This window comes from Coenobita brevimanus, chromosome 100 (genome assembly GCF_032717465.1).
Source record: "Coenobita brevimanus isolate Jiangsu-jjx chromosome 100, ASM3271746v2, whole genome shotgun sequence".
Classification (NCBI taxonomy): domain Eukaryota; kingdom Metazoa; phylum Arthropoda; class Malacostraca; order Decapoda; family Coenobitidae; genus Coenobita; species Coenobita brevimanus.
In genome coordinates this window covers 40,820,973-40,842,008 of record NC_137053.1, presented here as the reverse complement: position 1 = coordinate 40,842,008, position 21,036 = coordinate 40,820,973, and positions in this window count along the sequence as shown.

Here is a 21,036-nt window from a genome sequence, read left to right as displayed (position 1 = left end):
TTGCCTCTTGTATTGGCCACATCAGAGAACTTGGACTGAAATGCTCAAGTAGATTAAATTAACACTTGAGATAACCGCATGGTCATATTTAACCTTAGTTTCAGTGACAGATGTGAAAATTCCAGTTATGAATAAGTCTGAAGTTACAAGAAAGCTGACTTCCAAAAAAATAAAAAACAGTTATAAGTAGCAATGATTGGCCTCCATTTATTCAGTCTACAAATGTTCATGACACATGAGAAAAGTTTTCAGAAAGTTGGAATGAAGTGGTCAAGGCATATGTTCCACCGCGTAATAGATGGCCTGCAAAAGATTTTGAACTAAAATTTTGGAATAGCAATATTAAGACTTTTCTTTCATAAAAAAGGTCCATCAAAAATACGAAACTGCAAAGAATCTAGAACACTGAGATATATATCACAACCACTTTCGTAACGCTATAGAGTTAATAAAAAATCTTGTAGTATAAACTGCAAGTATTAGCAGATTAAGGCCAGAGGAATATTGTAGTTACATCAGAAACAAAACTATAACTCCGATAACGGGTCTGCTGAGTTTTGTAAATGGAGAACATTTATAGCGATTCAAATGAAACTACTAAAAGAATTTAATGTATTTTTGTATCTATATTATTTTACAGCAGAAAATCTGCATTCAGTTTCTGCGTTTTCCTTCATACATGTAGGTGAAGGTCATAAATTTAGTGACATGATCACTGAAAGAACTGCAATATGTCCTATCAATAAACTCAAGATCAACGAAACAGCAGCCCACCATGAAAGAGCTGTGATGAATATCCAAACCTTTAGCTCAATATTTCAACATATCATTAAGAAATGGTCCTGTACCACGTGACTGGAAACTAATAATTGCAACTCCAGTATTTAAATAGGTAACAAATCACGGTCAGGAAATTTCCGTCCACTTAGGTTATCACCAGTTTTATGGTAGTCGTTGGAGACCAAAATTGGGGTAAAATAGTTAAACAGAACAATCTATTATCAGTGACTCACAGCATACATTCAGAAGCAAGTGATCATGTCTTACTTAATTAGGTCTCCAGACCACAGTGTGGAGACCTACCGTATTTGCTTAGTCTCTCTCTTGTCTTTTTCCTCCTTATTAACAGTTTTCACTTTGGTGACTTTCCTTTGTCTTTACTGGTTCGCTTCTGACCTGGTACTAGGCACATACCCCCAGACAACTTTTCCTTTTTTAAAAGACTTTTACAAGTCAAAAACTTCCATACACACATCTGGTGATCCTGTGTACGTGTATGTCCATAAATCATCATGGCAGATTTCACATACATATGTCATTGTACAGTATCTATTTACAGAAGCATTTGCATTGCCTTGGAAATGTTGGCAGTCTCTAATCTCTTATTTTTCAATTAAATTTCGGATATATAGTCTACGAAAAAACTAAATCCGTTGATGTGATCTGTCTAGATTTCCAGAAAGCATTTGACAAAGTTCCTCATAAAAGACTGCTTCAGAGGTTTAACGACTATGACATTAGTGACGATGCACCAAGATGAATTGAAAACTGGCTTATGGGGTATAAACAGTCGTAATAAATGGGGAGTCAGACGGAATGAATGGAAGGATGCCACAAAGCTCAGTTTTGGGTCCCAAAAGTATTTCAAATTTTATCGATGATACTGGCGAAAGTTTTGTGTGTATAATATTCAGACTTGCTAATGCTTAAAAAAATCGGTAAATGAACAAATGTGCTTAAGCAAAGGGACACATTAAAAGAGATCTCGATAAAATGTTTAGCTGGACTTCTACGTGGAAAACAGATTTTTAATGCTGACAAATACATAGCGTTCACTACTGGAAGAAAAAAAATTAAAAAAGTTTGGAACTATATTAATAATATTCCGCTGAAGAATGTAAACCAAGAAAAAGAAATTTGGAGAAATCATAACAAACTAGAGACCCCCTCAAGAGAGGAATCACACCAGCCGCGAACCGATACATATCAAGCGCGGCTCGGAATGTGACCTTGACCTTGACCTTCTTTCACCAATTTCGAACTCGTGGGAGATTTTCATCACTACTATACACCTATAAAATTTTGTGATGACACGTTGAGCGGTTGCGAGGTCATCGTGGTAACAGACACACATACCTTGACCAACACTTACAAATTTCAAACTCTTGATCAATTTTTTTTCTCTTTTACACACCTTTAAAATGTTGTGATGATATCTTGAGCGGTTGCGAGGTTATCGTGCTAACAGAAATGCGGTTAGACGGACAAACTGAAAACAAAAGCAGCTTCGCTATCGCGCCTGATAATGATCTAAACTCGAGTCAGCAATGTACGAAACTACAAAGAAAACGTGCAGACTAGTTAGATTAATAGGCAGAGCATTTGATATTTAATGAGACAGCATCATCTGCACCTTATATAGTTCCTTAGTACGCCTACGTCTGGAGTATTCCATTTGATTTTAGTTACCGATGTACAAAAAATGATGCAGAAGGGTTAGAGAAGAGAGCAGAAAGCTATAAAAATGATACCCATTTTGAGAAAGTAACGGTAAGAGAATATTTAGAAAATCATGAGATATACATCTCAAAGCGTTTAATACGAGGGGATTTGAGTCACGTATACAAGCATATTAATACTGTATAGCTGTGACAGTCGATAAGTATTTCACATTAGACAGGTCGAACTACCCCAGAGGTAATGGTCGCGAAATCATCTGCAAATGTTTCCTTTCAAATGAAACAAAACATTTTTTTCCCAACAGGGTTTTAAAAATATGGCACAAAATGCTTTGAAATGTGATATACTACGATACAAAGTTACATGGCTAAACATGTAAATTCGAAACCCCAACTAAATATGTTCACAGCAGAAAATAAAAAATCTGGCTAACAGATTTTCATCATCATTATAACTTTGGAGATTAAAGCTCCAGAAAGATGTTACCATGAAATTAATGTTTTCCTGTATATATTTAAAAGGTGTAAAATACGTTTCCTTCCAATCTTTCCTATGAAACTTCTATAACCGTTTTTCTATCCTTCATGGTAGTAATTGTCACTGTTTACTATCCTTCTCTTAAACTTATTGAAGTAAATATCATAGTCATAGTCTTCCTTGTGGTAAACAGCTTCGAAGGGACCACTAGGTCTTTTGCTGTTTGTTTTCCTTTTACTCCTATGTACTTCCTTACCAGCCTTCCTCTCCCTCCCTCCTTTCAGTCCTTCGTATCTCTTCCTACTTGCCTCTTGTCATCCCTACCATCCTTTCCCTCCATTCTTAGCTGTCTTCTCTCCCTCACTTTTATCAATCACTCCTTCCCTGGCCTTCTTTTCCCACTTCCCCTTCTCTTCTTCTCCTCCTTCCTTCCTTCCATTCCCTCAGTTTTAAACTGTCTTCTTTCCCTCATTCTTCTCAATCCCTTCCATCTTTTTCTTGATTTTCCTTCCCCACTTCTCTTCTCTTTTCCATTTCCTTGCCTTCCTTTCCCTTCCCTTTCCTCCCTCCACCCTTTCAGTCTTTCCTACCCTACCTGCCCTTTCCCCTCTCCTTCCGCTTGCTCCCTTCCCGCTCTAACTTTTTTCTTCCCTTCTGTTCACTTCCCCGTTCCCTAATCCTTTCACTCTCCTCCCTCCCTCCTTCCTCCCCTTTCACTTCCTTCCCCCCCCTCTCTCTCTCTCTCTCTCTCTCTCTCTCTCTCTCCCCCCCTCGTTTCCTTCCTTCCCTTTCTCCATTTTTTCTTCCCTTCTTTACGTTTCCTCCTTAACTTTTCTGCTCTTCTCTCTCTCCCCCCTCTCCTTCCACTCCTTATGCTTCATTACTTCCCTCTTCTCCCCTTTTCTCCTTTTTTTCCTTCCCCATCTTGCCTCATTCCTTTCGTTCCATTTCCTACCATACTTTTTCTTCCTTTTCTTTCCTTCCCTTCCCTCCCTTCCTCGTACCCCCTCCCCTCTCCCCTCTTCTCTCTCCCCTTTCCCCTCTACTCTCTCCCCTCTCCCCTCTCCTCTCCCTCCTCCCCTCCCCCCTCTCCCTCCCCGTGCCAGGCGGTGCTAATGACCTCCGTGTTGTCGCCTGGTTTACCCCCACACCCACACCCACACGCGTTCCACTTTCTCTCTCTCTCTCTCTCTCTCTCTCTCTCTCTCTCTCTCTCTCTCTCTCTCTCTCTCACACACACACACACACACATACTTTATATATATATTAGAGAAAGAGGGATACATGGAGAGAAAAATATGCAGATAAATAGATTAACAGACAGATAGAGAGTGAGAGTGAGAGATAGATTGATATAAATAGTGTAACTTCCTCTACATTTCATTAATCACGGGTTTATTCAGTCACTTCGTCAGCCAGTCAGTCAGTCAATCAAATAATCAATTAATCAACAGTTTTTCTATGCATGTAGGCCATTCTGTCTGCCTCTCAGTCTCCCTATGTATCTGTTTATACCCTCACAGATTAGCCTTCGCTGCATCACCGTCCTCTCCTTTAGTACCAGCACATCATCACCTTAACAACACCTAATTTGTCGTCTCTGCAGTGGCGTCCCTCACACCACAACAAACCAACTCACCTCATTTACTTCAGCCTCACAGCACAGCCACTTTACATAATCTCAGCAAAAGATCCCCAGGGACGCCCGGTTGAAGCTGATGGACTCCTGCACTCCATCTGGTTCATGTCTGCTTATGCCAACAAGAACAACAACAACAGCAGCAGCAGCAGCAGCAGCAAAGAGAGCTCCAATAGTACAATCAACAACACCATTAAAAACATCATTAATAACAAGAGCAACAACGATAACAACAGCATCAATAATTCCTGTTACTGCAGTTTTAACTCCTCCCACCTACTCTGTAAAACCTTAAGCCTCTCCCCTCTTCCGTTCTCTCTTTGCACATTCCTCTTTCTCGCTCTCTCTCTGTCTCCTCCCACTACGCATTTTCTCCTTTGCCGTTATCTGCACTCTTTTTTTCCTCCGTGTGGCCCATTTTCTGTTTTGTTGCTTATTGCGTACACTACTAATGGTTCTGACCATAAAGGCAAGCGTGCTTTTATAACATAGAGCTAGTTTTGCTTTCCAGGTATGAAAAGTCAGCCAATTAAGTCTTGGGAAACCATTTGCCACATTTAACTTTCTATCACTGGTGCAGTGTTTAATCTGTGTGTCACATCGACGTTAAAACAGCGTATATTAAATAACTGCCTAGCTGTAAAAATGGTGAGTGTTCTTTTTTGACGTGGGGGAGAGGGATAAAACGTTGTAAAAATATGCCTCACCCCACTTTTGCTAAATTCAGCATACCACTGGCCATTCACAAGTCCTGGACGTAGGTGGATTTTGATTGATATCGCTATGTTAAACGACCTCGCCATTTAATAGCAGAGACACTTTCCGTGATATTAATATTTGGCTTTAAGCTTCCTCCTAGTTTTAATATGTAACTCACTGACTACTGCGATGTCGCCTCTATTTATTCTTTCTTGTTGCTGCCACCAGACCATTTCATGCAGCCTGAGAGATCATTTCCAGATTGCTGAGGTCGGACACAGCCTACTTCAAGCCTTTCATTTAGTCTTTTAAGCTGAAAAAAAAAATGTCTGACGGAAGAAAGAAACATTCATGAGCGCTTTCACGTACTGAAGGGGTTAAAATCTGGATATTCTCTCTCTCTCTCTCTCTCTCTCTCTCTCTCTCTCTCTCTCTCTCTCTCTCTCTCTCCGTTTTCCAAATGTTTCTTTAGCTCCTCCCCTCCCATCCCTCCCGCCATGCAATCAGTCACACCTCCACTACTCTCCACCTTAATGACAGGATAAGTGTGTTGCAGGAGGCAAAGGAGAAAGTGGGATGTGATGGAGGAAAGGGAAGAAAGTAAAATAAAATGACAGTAAGTGGAAATAGGCGAAACAGCAGGGAGAAAGGCAACAGGATGAGACTGAGATGGATGAGGACGAGGATGAAGATGATGATGACGAGGAGGAGGAGGAGGAAGAATGATGAAGATAAGGATGAGGGGAAGAAGAAGAAGAAAAAGAAGAAGAAGAAGAAGATGATGATGATGAAAATGGGAGTGTGAGGAATGTTGTTAAAAATAATCATTGAGAGCATTAAGAGGTGAGGTAGGAACATGCTTAATCCCTGAAAGGAGAGAGGGGTATGAGAGAGAAGAAGGGAGGAAGAAAAGGACGGTAGAGGAAGGAGGGAAGAAGAGAACTGACAGGGGAGGAGAAAAATCTGACAGGGGAGAGAAGTACTGTGGTAGGGAGGAGAAGACGGAAGCGGGAGGAGGGAAGTTTGAAGAGGATGAGAAAGGCTTGAAAAGTGAACGAGGGAGGGAGGGAAGGATGAGAGAGGATGGAGTGAAGGAGATAGTGAGAGGGACAGGCGGAAGGTTAGAAAGGGGAGGGAGGGTGAGAGGAGAATGAAGAAGGAAGAGAGAAAAGGGGAGGAGGAATGAGGTTAGTAGGGATAAAGGCAATGCATGGAGAGGAAGAAGAGGGCAAGAGAGTAAGAATGGGAAGGGTAAGGTTTGAATGGGGGTGAGAGAGGGACGGAGGGAAGAAGAGAGGGGTGGAAGAGGAAGGGAAGGAGAACACAGACCAGAGAAGGAGGAGCACTTGAAAGGAAAGAGAGAGTAAGGGAGGAAAGTGGAAGATAAGTGTGGGAGAGGGAATGAAGGAAGGGTAGGAAGGAGGGAGATGAGTGATGTCGAAGCACTTGCATCAACAAAAGAGCAATCAGTTAGTTGCATGAATTTGCCCATTGAAAATAACCCCAACATTACGGTAACATCATTTGGAATGTATTTTCACTATTTTCAGATGGCTTTAGGAAGCTTAAGGATTGGCCTTTCAACTGGAGGTGCTCAGTAACCTATTGCCTTCATTATCCCTTTCCCTGAAAAAAAAAAAAAAAAAACTTTCTCTAGTGGAACTGATTCAATCGTCCGGAGGTTGTAAGAATGAAAAAAAAAAGAAAAAAAAAAAAAGCCACTGTACCGAATAAATTAAAAACCGTACGTAATTATTGTAAACCGCCTACGACGTTTCACTGCCCCACTGCTTGCTGTTCTCTGCAGATTGGTTTGATAATTATATATCAGAAGGGTGTGTTGTTGTTTGGCTTAGATGGAATGAGTATAGATAACTTGCTCAAAGGATCTGAAGATGTTATCCTGAATGTCGGCAACATCTGTCACCAGCCTCTCAAGGGGGCCACAACACAGGGGCATCTTGGCTGACGTTGTTCCACACAAATTTTCTCAGATCCAGTGAAATGTCTTGCCGGAAAAAGTCCTTGATGACATTTGGAAAAGTGTCTTGTAAAATGTGGGTGTTGTCGTGTCTGTGAGTCAAGGAACGAATTTCATGCAAATTGCCTTAGAATCAGAAGAATCTGTACAGAGGGAGGTAGGATAGTGTCAGTAAATGCTTGAACATTGTCGTGATACGTTTTTAAAACATATGAACTCATTTCAATTTTTCTCTGCTTTTAAAAATGCCTTTATGTAGGGTAGGCGAACTGTTCGGTAGTGAAGAAGTTTGAAACGCTCGTACTCATCATTAACCAGAAGAAAAAGTTGCGCTAACTCAACTTGGGTAGACCTCTCGTTGTGAAGATATTAATTCCCTCTTCTTGACTCCATTATATAGTTGATTTACCTGCAATGAGTTGGTCGTAGGTGGTGGAGACCAACATCCACTCACTTGATGTGGGGCTACCTACTTCTACCTTTCCCTTTCTCATTCTGTCCCTTGTGTCTGACCTCCTCTCTTCTTACTGCACTTCTCCTTTTCCTTTCGGTGATTTTTTAAATTCTTCTTTCCACCTCGTGTGGCTCTAAACTGAGTGACAACACTTTTTTTTTCTGTAACCCAGGAAACCACTTCCATCTTTGGGTGGTCATCATATAACCAGATTAAGAGGTGATGTGGAGCCTGCTATGGTGCCCCTGTTAACTGGGTGGAGACGCATATTCGACGTCCATCCAGGAACCAAACCTGTACACTACTCCCCGCACCTTCCTCTGGCGAGGCTCTGTCAGCCACATGGGAACGCTGATTCACTTCACTGGACAGTACTGCAGGGGCGGCTGCTTGTCTGCAGTTAATGGAGCTGCTCAGTCAGACAGACTGAGATTGATCAACATGAACATTTGCAACATGCAATGAGTTTGTGACACTCCCGTCATATTCTTCTTGGATATAAATACCAGTCCTGTCGAGTGCATTTGCCCTGAAATATTTATGTCGCAAAGATACTGTGATTATATGGCAATAATGTCGTTCATTTGGTTATATGGGTACCGTTCTACACACTAAATTATTTCCTGGAGTGTCAGAAAATACTTGATTTGTCACAGTGTAGTGTCATCTTAGAGTAGCACAACATCAGGTTGACTGAATGGTGGGTACCCCAACCTGCCACATAATGATACAAGGTGTATGATCAGGCCATACATTGCCCCCAGCATGCAACGCTCGTCAAAAGCCAGTGATTGTTACCATGTATTGTTTTATTCAAGTTTCATGCAAAGGAACGTTATGTATATGCCGTGCCTGGAACATTTCACCCCCCACTCACATATCTACATTCGTTAATTGCCCAACCTCACCGGGGGAGGGGTGGGGGAGGGGTTACTGCAATCGCTGGGACAGAAATAAGCCTCCCTAACCACTTCATAGAAGATAATTAAATGAATTATATATTTTTCCCAGCCTTAAACCAACAGGAACAGGAAACAGAACAAAACTAGAATGACACTCAGTAGAGTGCATACCTCCGCCAATGCCCTATCTCGCAATGTTAAAGAAAGTGAAAAAAAAAAAAAAAAATCCTGGATCCGCACCTTTATCCGGATCCGCACCAAAATTTAATGGAGTGTATTCTGGGCCAAGGCCCATTCTTCTACCAAGTTTCGTGGAAATCCCCAGTAGTTTTTGTGTAATCTTGCTGACAAACCAACCAACCAACAAACAAGCGGACAGGGGTGAAAATATAACCTCCTTGGTGGAGGTAACAACAAGGAACAACAACTTGGAAGCCCAACCCTGCCAGCTTATCCGACTGTCTTGTCCTCAGTCGTTGTTGTGAGGGAGAGCTGGGTGTGTGCTCTTACAGTGGTTTGGGACGATACTCATAGTATTACTACAGGCAAAAAGTGTATGGAGGGACCCATGTTGAAAAAGTATATCCCCCACTTCGTTACGCTAGTGGGAGCTAAACTCTTGACAAAATTAAATCCACCCATGCTGGCGTTATATAGCCATAATTTTTTCTGCAGTGTTAATATTTATAATCATTACAACTCTCATTTCAGGTAATAAAACATACAATTATAGTCGCAACCTTTTTGAAAGGTGGCTGGGCTTCGCTGGGTTAAAAATTTACATTCTTCATCCCTGGAAGAATGGTGCCCATTTTTTCCCAGTGCTGCTGCCTAATGCCACAATTAATTTCTAGATAATTATCTCTCGTTTTGAAGTTGATGAAGATGAAATCTAACCCCTTCGTTCAGCAAGTCCAATTCGAATAAAACTGTTGGAGACAGCACGAATAAAATAAATATCACAGCATAACTAAACAGAAGCGAACCCAGCATTTGCCATCTCAATCAGTGGAACAGATGCCATTAATTTCGGACAACTTACTCTACGGTATTTAAGAATGAACTACAACCGCTGGTAGTTTATGTAAACCTACCATGTATTCAACATAAAAGTATCTCGTAATTACGAGTAATATGACGCAACGTGAAAAAGGATCCAAGGGAAGAATAAATTACATGATTCGTACGCCTGGCTATGCAAACTATAGCGCTCCAACATATTCTAGAACCCAAGACGCCACAGCTATATTGGTTCTGTACTCGTATTTAAATGCCTTTGATGTACGAACACGAAGAAATTAAATACGAGCACTTAGAAATCAAGTAAATCTTTATATTTACGAGCCATGACATCCAAATAACCTAATGGTGCAAGGAAAAATGAGAAATATATACATTTCACCTGTCCCTCTGTGCTAGGCATTAACCAAATTGCCATAATATTGCATGATGTCCTTCAGAAAATATCACAATCTTATCAGTTTAACTACTATTCCGGCATGCTGCAAATTATATCATTGTTAAGCACTGCAGTACTGGTAACATGATTCACTCATCCATCTCATTCCATAATGATCAGATGATTTTAGCTTGTGATAAATCTCTCACAGTAAACCGACTCATCCACTACTGAAGGTCTACACAAGCTAAATAAATCATCAGGTGATGGGAATCATAAAAGGAAAATATTATTTCATCAGACTGAATTAAGTGTTCGCAGCACTAACCTCAAGAATGCTGACTGCTGAGTCCTTTAAGCACCAGATCATATAAATTGGTCCCATTTTCTCAATTCACTCATCTCGTGCATCTTTCTCACTCTTGTAGTTCCCTGTGCCATCATTACAAGCCAGTTAGACCGTCTTATAAGCACTTTAAATCCCACGCTTTCAAACTGCCTGAAGCAGAGAGAGAGAGAGAGAGAGAGAGAGAAAGAGAGAGAGAGAGTGAGAGAAAGAGAGAGAGAGAGAGAGGGAGAGAGAGAGAGAGAGAGAGAGAGAGAGAGAGAGAGAGAAAGTATGGCATAATGGGTAATGACACACCAGCTTCAGCATCACTAATACAGTTTTATTAGAATACATGAATAATAATAATAATAATAATAATAATAAAAATAAAAATAATAATAATAAAAATGATAACACGTATATACTAAACTCGCCGTCCTCTCTGGTGACTAATAGTGTAACTTTGTCAGAAGAAATGGGACTAGAGGCAAAAAGCGTACACAGGAGCATGTGTTTATACTAGAGGGGACCTCCAGTTTCCCGGGATTGATCGATAGCGAGGAAAAAATTAATAGTCACCTGTTGTGCCGGTCGGCACCATTTGCGTGCACTCTGGTGAATCATTCCGCCACCTGGCATTGCACTGAGAGGGTCGAGTTCGTATTTCTGGCGTTTTTTCCTTGTTCGTGTACATGACTTGTGCGATTCTCGTCCTTACACCACTACGGCAGATTTGAGTGAGAAAAGAGTGTACATTTAATTTTGTTTTTTGCTCGGGAAAACCGTGGCTGAGGCAGTGACACTGCCTGAGCAAGCTTTCATGGTGCAGGCTATATAAAAAAAAAAGTCTACGAATGGTACACTCGTTTTAAGAAAGGCAGCATGTCAGTTCAAGACTCTCCACGTCCTGGCCTTCCTTCGACCTCTAGAACAGATGAAAATCGAGATAATTCGACAGGCAATCTTGGAAAATCGTCGTCGCACTATTGACGAATTAGCGGAGGCCACAGGCATTTCTTGGATCTTGGCATGCACAGAGTCTCGGAAAATTCGTTCCCATCTTCTAACGGAGGGTCAAAAAACAAATCGTGTGAACATGTCAGGACTTTAAAGAACTCTTGAGAAATGACCCAGAATATCTTTCATATGCCATTACGGGTGGAGAGACCTGGGTTTACTGGTATGTCCCCGATACCCAACAGTAGTCCAGTCAGTGGAAGACCCCATTTCCAAGACCAAGAAAAGCGCTTCAGGTTAAGTCCAACATCAAGACAACGTTGATCTTGTTTCTTGACATTGAGGGAATTGTCCATAAAGAATTTGTTCCCCGTGGACAGACTGTGAACCGGTAGTTTTACAATAAAAAGCATCAAGCTCAAACGTCCAGAGAAGTGATGCACACAGGAATGGTTCTTGCATCACAAAAATAACCCATCGCACACCGCATTGTCAGTTCAGCAACTTTTGACCAAAAACAATGTAGTTGTTGTTCCTCACTCTCCGTACTCGCCAGATCTTTCTCCTTGTGATTTTCTTCTTGTTTCCCAAGATCAAGTTAGAGCTGAAGGGTAGAAGACTTGACAACTTGGAAGAAATCCACGAAAAAACGCAGGAGTCTCTGGTCAAGGTGACACAAGACAACTACCGGAAGAGTATCTAGGAATGGGAAAAGCGCTGGGACTTGTGTATTGTGTCTCAAAGGGAGGACTTTGAAGGGAAATAAAATGGATTTGCTGTAATTTAGGAATGAAGTTTTTCGTTAACAATTCAGGGAATCTGGGGGTCCTTCTTCGTATATATTTATGTATCATTTTTCTTATATAACAGAACAGAGGAAGGAAAAACATATATAATAATCTATTTATTTACCTGTTTATCTGTCTATATATCTTTTTATCTATCTGTCTATCTCTATGTATCTATTTATCTATGTGTTTATCTATATATAAAGACTGACCCAGCGAAGGTGGCGACGAAATAATAATAAAGGAGATATGCACTTTTTTCCTGTGCATTCAGAGAGAACATGGAAACTGCATACCGAGTCCTGCTATATGCATGCCGATTCCAATGGCAATTAGTGGAAGATCTTCAGAGTATCACATAAACTCAAATGGGTAGTCTCATTTAAACATTTTTCCCATATATATATATATATATATATATATATATATATATATATATATATATATATATATATATATATATATATATATATATATATTTTATGGAAGGGTGGGTGGCTCACCAAGAACCATTGAGGTCACGGTCCCCAAATATGGCCTTACGGACAGCATATTCCTTGTGTACAACACATACTAAGATATCAAAGCCATATCTTCTCTCCTTTCATTTTCTAAGAATATTTTATTTGGTGAAGGTGTTGACCTGTCTCAAATCATGGCTAGAAAATTGTATATAGTGGAAGACCTTCAGAGTAACCAGAGTAACTCACCATGGAAGTTTCAGTTACATCTTTCCCCTGTTTCTGATCGTTTTTATTTTTTGGAGGGGGCTCACCCCCAAAGAATTATTGAACGGCCAGCCTTCCCAAATATCGCATTACTAATGAAAGTCCATTGTACAACAGTTGCTAAGATATCAAACCCTATCTGCCGTCCTTCCCTTATATTGTAATCTTTATAAGATTTGGAGGGGGGGGGAGCTTACTCCACCTGAAAATAATGGTGGAAATTTTTGTACAATGGCAGACATTACCAAGGTATATGAAGAACTCACTTGAGAAGTTTCGTTGAATACCATATGTTCAATTTACCCTATTTTGGATCATTTATTTTTTGGGGAGGCAGGGATAACCCTTTCAAGAGTCATTGGGAGGTTCACGCTTAAAAACATTGCACTGCTAATGAGAGTCCATTGTACAACATATACTAAGATATCATAGCCATATATAACCTGCTTTCACTTTTCTTATAATTCTTAATTTGATGAGGGTGCTAGCCCCCCAAAAATCATGATTGGAAAATTGTATATAGTGGAAAACCTGTGGAGTAAGCAGACGGATTTACCTGGGAAATTTCAATCAGATTCACCAAATAGCCTAGGAGGACTTTGAGCATATGAAGACATGGATAAACCCTTCATTATCCACTCCAATAAAAGGTATCATTACTATGCTGAATAACAATAGTCTGGTGGTAACAAAAATACACAAGAAAATGCATCGTAGTGCCGAAAGGCAATCTGTATAGTTTAATCTGCTCTCTGTGTGTGTGTGTGTGTGTGTGTGTGTGTGTGTGTGTGTGTGTGTGTGTGTGAACTTCCTGGGTCATCGTGCTACTGCTGAGACAGACAACAGTGCGTGAATGCGTAGGTTTGTAGGTTGGTGAGTGGGAAGATGGAGAGAAAAAAAATGTGGAATAGGTCCATGAGCGGCAATCGGTTCATGGAGAAATAAGTCCTTGGAGGAAATGGGCCTATGTAGAAATGTAGGTTCGATGGGTAAACGTAAGTCCATAGGGGAAATGGGTCCACGAGAGAAAAAGGACCGTGTGGGAATTCGGTGTCTTCCCACGGGGAAGAAATGTGACTACGAAAGAAAATAAGTTCATGGGAAAAACTAGAAAACGTTCAGAGAGCGCATACCTCCGCCAGTGCCGTTGCCATTAAAAAAGGATCCAGATCCGGATCCGTGAAGATATTCTGTGGAAAACATGGGATCCGGATCCGTCCCCAAAATTAATCAGTTGTTCCTTGACCCATCGTTCACTCTTCCTCAAATTTTCATTGAAATTCATTGAGAACTTTTGGAGATGTTTTGCGGGATACATAGGATCCGGATCCGGATCCGAATTCGCCACAAAATGTAGTAAAGTCTTTCTTGGTCCATGCCCCACGCTCCCGCAAAATTTCATTGAAATTCATTGAGAATTTTTGGAGATATTGTGCGGGATACTCCGGATCCGGATCGAAATCAGCCCCAAACTTTTTTCAATTTTTTCTTGGCCCATGGCCCCGTCTTCCACAAAATTTCATTGGAATTCATTGAGAACTTTTGGAGATATCGTGTGGCCAATCAAACAAACAAAACAGACAAACATAGGTGAATACATCACCTCCTCCAACTTTGTTGGCGGAGGTAATAAGTGTAAAGGGGAAGATAGGGTCAGGAAATGAGTCAGTGGTGGAGAATAGGTGTTTGATGGACAATAGGTTCATGGATGAAAGTAAGACCATGGGGAAAATGGACCCAATGGGGAAATCAAGTCGATGGTAAAAATAAGTCTGGTGAAAAATGACTCATATAAAGAAAAAAGTAGAGGAAAATGTGTCCTTAAGGGAACTTTGATCCATGGTGAATATAGATTTGTAAAAAAAAAAAAAAAAAAAAAAAATAGATCCATGGGATAAAATACATTCATTTGGGAAAATTTGTTATAACTGGACAAAAATAGGTGGGTGGGGGTATATCCGAAGAGGGTATAGCTGGAGACGGGGATATACGCTAGAACTGTGTATATGCGTCTCTAATAGACTTTGGACACCAAAAAAAGAACACTCTTCTTACTCTACATACAATACATTAGAATAGTGATGTGTTATGCTTCCCTGGCATGTGCTTGCATCCTATCTATTATCCACCACAACACATTGCTAATCATACAGAACAACACCCTACGCATCACCACTGGCTGCACCAAAACTACTCCTACAGTTCAAGTACACTCTGAAACTAAAGACCTTTCTGTCAGAGACTACCTAGATACGAGGGGCACACAATTCTGTGCAGCCGCCTGTTCCAATTTACAACATCCCTGTCATTATATGACATACACGACACATTTGGCACATGAAACAATTACCGTATAAACATTACCAAACCCTTTACAACACTATTCCAACACAATAAAATGCACCTACATACACACTTTACGCACAAGGCAGTATAACACCTCCCTCACAGTACCATACTACAACCCCCCCTTGATGTCCACCCATCTGATGTATCCTTAAACGGAGATGATCGAGTTCACCTTGGGAGGCTTAAAGCAAGACATCACCCAGCCCCTCTCAGCTACCAAGTTAGGTTTGGGTTGGGTGAAATCACGGGTGACTCGTGCCCAGAATGCGGATTTAGTTTTTACAGTATAATGTACATAATGGACCACTGCACACCACGCGCCATACTGAGTCGCAGAGAACATCAACAGTGTAGGAAACCTATGACACAACCCTATACGGACAGTTTCATAATTGCGGTCGAAGGATCTGCTCGATCAGATGGACCGAAGTCGAGCAGCAACGATAAACAACAACAGCAACAACAACAAGCCTTTTCGGCAGTTTGAAATCCAACAAGACAGCATAATTATTTACCTAATGAGAACTCCATTTTTAAGATCCCCAACATTAATCTCAGTGTTCTTAATTTGTACTGACTGGAAGGAAAATGAAGTTAAATGCGGGATTCAATATGAAGAAAAAATGAAGGCAATTTTTTTCTATGCCCTAGCATTTCATAATTTCGTTATGGGAAACAGTTCCTGGTGCGTTAAAAGTCGAGAATTTTCGACACAATAGAAGCTTTTACATTCTGTGTCTATTTTGTGTATAAAGGGAATATAGAAGGTCGTTACCCCTGAGTGACCTTATTTTACTATCACGTTTATGCGATTATTCCTGTTGCAGTTTATTAAGGCTACTCGTCCTTATTACCAACACTACAAGACCTTAAATACTCGTCATGATGCCTTAGTACAAAAAATGAACAAATTTATCTCGAAAGAAGGCAGAGGGTAGCTGTAAATTGTAACTGCAGTTACGCTGTCAATGATTATTTATATATTTACGTGAAATATATGGATATTTAGCAACGAAACCTACGTAGCCCAGATAAAAGTGCATAGTAACACTGCCAACCACCCTACGGAACCGTCACGATGTGGGAGACGAAACCTGGTGTCCCGTTGTATCCAACAGGTTTCTTTTTCTCCTTGGCCCGTTCCCCAAGGTATATATTCCCTTTGGACCTATTCCTACCAAGGACCAAATCCCCATGGGCCTGCCCACCCACCAACCATTCCCATCTCCCCACCCACCCACCCTGCCCACTTACCCTTTCCATCTACCCACCTACATATCCTTGCCACCCACCCACCCTGCCCAGCAATTCACCCAGTCTTACCCACCCAACCTGCCCACCGGTTCACCCACACTTACACACCCTTTCTGCCCACCCACTCTTCCACCCACGCAGTCTCACTCTGTCCAACCATGCCCACCCACCCACCCATCCTAGCCAGCCAGCTCTGCCTAACCACCTTGTTCCCCTGCCCACCTTACCTATACGCCCACCCACATGACTCGTTATATTACTCTACGGTAATTGACCACCATGTTTCCATTATGTTGACTTGATTACTTCGAATTAGTCGTACTTTTGCCAACCAGGGGCTCCACTTTAGCAACATTAAACCACAGCTTTATATACCCTGCTAAAAATTACCCCCGCTAGACTTTATTTGGTCTCGATATTGTTTCTCCTTGATTTCCATGGTGGAGAAACAGACAGACCTATAGACACAGTTCATAACTACATATAAAACTCTGGCTAAGACCTTACTTTCTTCATTCCTGTGGTATAATCTATGTTTCGTTTATCTAGCTTCCCAGCGACTGTATACAGTGTAAAACAGATATTTCGAACAGAGAGGTAGACATACCTTTAATAAACCCCTTCACTAAGCGAAGCCACTTCAATTTAGACGAAATCCTCTGCGGCAGCAACAATAGGCTAAAATGCACGCCGCTCAGACTTAAAAGGTTAATGCGTATATACACTCCCTCGTATAGAGTGGGCGTTGTAAGTGCGCGAATGTTTACTGCTGAGTTTTCATGATTCAGAGTTCAGACACTGCTTGAATGAGCTGACTGGCGCTGAAAGTTTCCCTTTGTCAAATTTGCACACTTAGGAAGGATATGGTTAAACGGAAACTCAGTCACCTCTCCTCGAATGAAATTAAGGGAGAAAACGATCAACTAGACACCTAGAGTGCAGCACAGCCCACTTTCAGCTAAGTACCCAGTCGTTGTAAGGAGTCTTCAAAAATTACCAAAATTCCTGACGGCATATCTATAGTCCTACATCTTACAGAGTATGTTATATTGCTTAGTGTGTGTGTGTGTGTGTGTCTGTGTGTGTGTGTGTGTGTGTGAACAGTATTTTTAATTCAATATGGACCAAACTTAATGAAGAGATTAAGGGTCACATGAAGATGAAATCAATTGTTTCAGAACAAAAGGCTGAAAGTCAAGGTCAAAGGAAAAGGTTAAGTCAAACTTATTTTTTTTTTCCCAGCTGTATGCTGCCCTTATTGTTAGTTGCGTTTTCTTCGCTTCTTCTATTCTTGTACATTTTTCTTTATAGTTTAATTGTGGCAGGCACTTCTGCACTTCAGAATTAACCGATTCCGACCAAATGTGGCCACAATGACCCGCCTATGACCTAGCTGTGTCTGCAAGGTTTTGGACTCATTGCCTACCGACGGCCAAAAAAACATTTTTTTTCGTACTTTTCACATTTTTAGCCGTAGAAACATAATAAAGGGGCATACAAGGCTCTGACTTCTTTAGGCATATTCTTGAGGTCTTCCCCATCAGAAGTGTGCTATCCAATTTTCCTCTCTCTCCTCCAGTTTTCGAGTGGCAACCCTGCGAAGATTGGCCTCAGCGTCCCTAGCAACCAGAACCAGTTTTCAAAAAAATGCTCCCTGGCCCCCCAGTTCCACAGTGGTTCAATGGAATTAAATGGAAATTTGCATGCTTCTAGACTATGACAAGTACTAAAACTTTCTTCGTACACCTATGTGCTACATTGGCCAGGTCAGGGGTCAAAGGCCATCAAATGCAAAAACGGTGAAAACGGGTAAAATCACCACCATGCTCGTGCGAAATGCTAAGGCTCCGAAGTTTATTAAACCAGGTCCATGATTCTTTGGTGGAATGTTGCAATGGAGTACCTCCATGACAAAATGACATTTAGTGTCGAAACTCACTCCCAGTCATTGGTAGCGCCACCTAGAAGTTGTACCTCTGGAGGGCCATTCCTCGAATTTCAAGTTCCCTAGCCCCACTGTAGATGGGTGGAATTGAATGAAACTTTGCATGCTTATAGACGTTAATGAGTACTACAGGTGTGCTCGTACAAGCATGACCCATCTCGGCCATGTCAGAGATCAAAGGTTATCAGGTGCAGAAAATATGAAAAGCGCTAAAAGTACTATCTTGCTCCCGCGAAATGCTAAGACTCCAAAGATTATTAAGCCAGGGCCATGATTCATGTGTGGAATGTTGCACTGGAGTTCCTCCATACAGAAGTGACTTTTAGTGTCGAAAGTCACTTCTGGTCACTAACAAAGCTTGGTCCACTTAGAGCTGGCCTTCGTTGCCTACCAGCTTGGTGTTAGCAAACTAAGTGGAAGTATTGGTGGCCAGACAATCATGAAGTGTTTTGATTTTGAGAACAATCGGTCAAAGATCGAGGAAACATACCAAGATCAAAAGCTGTGCCCAGCAACTCAGATCGTTAGGGTTCGATTAAGACTAACATTGGTGGAATGGTTTAGGGTCAGCCATGAATGAGGCCATTCGATTTTGAGAACAAATGGTTAGTGATGAAAGTCACAGGGCAAGGTCGTCTCACTTTCTATCCAGTTCGAAACAGCGGTAGTGGTAAGAATTAAATTATTCATCATTAAGAACAATCGATCGAAAGTCAAGGCCACAGGGCAAGGTCAAATGTTCAGTCGTCTGATCGATTGCACTGTGTGGGTGGTGCACTCTACGACTACTTCTTCTTGTTACTATTGTATTTGTAACATATTGCATTGCAAAATGCAGGTGTTTTATGAATAATTTGAGCTGCATTGTTTTTATGTGTTATAAGAGCGAATTCAACAGTTGAATGGGTACCCTTGCTTCTGTTAGTTCTGGAGCACGGAGACTGACATGAATACGTAGCAGTTGCACCCACATCACCTCAGATTATCAGTAAAGTTTATTGCATTACTAAAGAATGTAATTTTGTCTGTAAGTCTAATTGTATTTGGAATTGGAATTAGTCTGCCAAGTATTAGACATTATAATTAGTCTTTTCGTCAACAGAAGAGCGTGGGAGTAGGTTGAATAATCCTTGTATCCAAAATGAATCTCAGTATTTCATATACTGATGCTAAATTCCTGTTAAACCTTTCGTACATTTTGCGTCTAAGTGTAATGTTCTCTGACAAATAATGGATTTTTCTGGTAAAGTTTGGGACCGTGCCTTGTTGGGCAGGGATGTCATTCTGAGATGTAGTATTAGAGCGTTGCTTAGTGTGTTATGTCGAGGTGTCATCTCGGGGTGCAATGTCGGGGTGTTACGTTGGAGTATTATGATGGAGTGTTGTGTGGTGAAATGCTGAAGCATGGGGGAGAGATAGTAGTAGAATGGATGTGGAAGATGTGCAGATTGGCCTGGGAGGAAGGTAGAGTCCCGGAGGATTGGAAGTCAGGTATAATTATTCCCTTGTACAAAGGAAAAGGGGAAAAAGAAGTGTGTGCTAATCATAGGGGCATTTGTCTTCTTAGTATAATAGGAAAAGTGTATGGTAGGATACTTATTGACAGAGTTAGAGAAAGAACAGAGAAATTAGTTGGAGAAGAACAGGGAGGCTTTAGGAAGGGAAGAGGTTGTGTAGATCAGATATTCATTCTCAGATTTTTAGTGGAAAAGTTTCTAGAGAAGGGAAAGAAGTCGTATGCGGCTTTCATGGATTTGGAGAAAGCATATGACAGGGTGGATAGACAAGGATTGTGGAAAGTGTTAAGAATACATGGAGTAGATGGAAAGTTGTTGAATGCTGTGAAGAGTATGTACGATGGTGCGAAGGCTGCAGTGCGTGTGGATGGTGAACTAAGTGAATTTTTCTCTTTGAAGGTTGGGTTGAAACAGGGTTGTGTCATGTCTCCATGGTTGTTCAATCTGTACATGGATGGGGGTAATAAAAGAGATACAAGGTAGGGTAGTGGATGTTGGAGTGGCCCTGGTGGGAGAGGATAGTGTTTGGAAACTCCCTGTACTGTTGTTTGCAGATGATACTGTGTTGTTGAATGAAGACGAAGGGGAGCTGCAAGGCTTGGTGGATGAGTTTGAGAGAGTGTGTAAGAAACGGAATCTAAAGGTGAATGTAGGGAAGAGTAAAGTGATGGTCTTTGAGAGAGGTGAAGTCAGTGAATGTACAGTGAGGTTGGATGGTGAGGAAATGGAAAATGTGAGTACGTTTAAGTACTTGGGTAGTGTGATGAGTAAGGATGGAGGTTTGGAGGGTGAAGTGCTTGAAAGGGTACAGCAGAGAAGAAAGGTTGCTGGTTCCTTGAAAGCAGTGATAAGAAACAGGGAAGTGAGCATGGAAGTGAAAAAGTTACTACATGACAGTATTGTGATACCAACTCTAACTTACGGAAGTGAAGCTTGGACGTTGTTGGAAGGACACAAGTCAAGAGTGAGAGCAGTGGAAATGAGTTATTAAAGAGGAGCCTGTGGAGTCACATGAAGAGACAGGCTGATGAATGAGGATATAAAGGAGCGTTGTGGTGTTGATGTGGATGTGATAGGAAGCGTTATGAGGAACACACTGAGGTGGTTTGGCCATGTGGAGAGGATGGAGGGTGAAAGACTGACGAAGAGAGTGTATGTG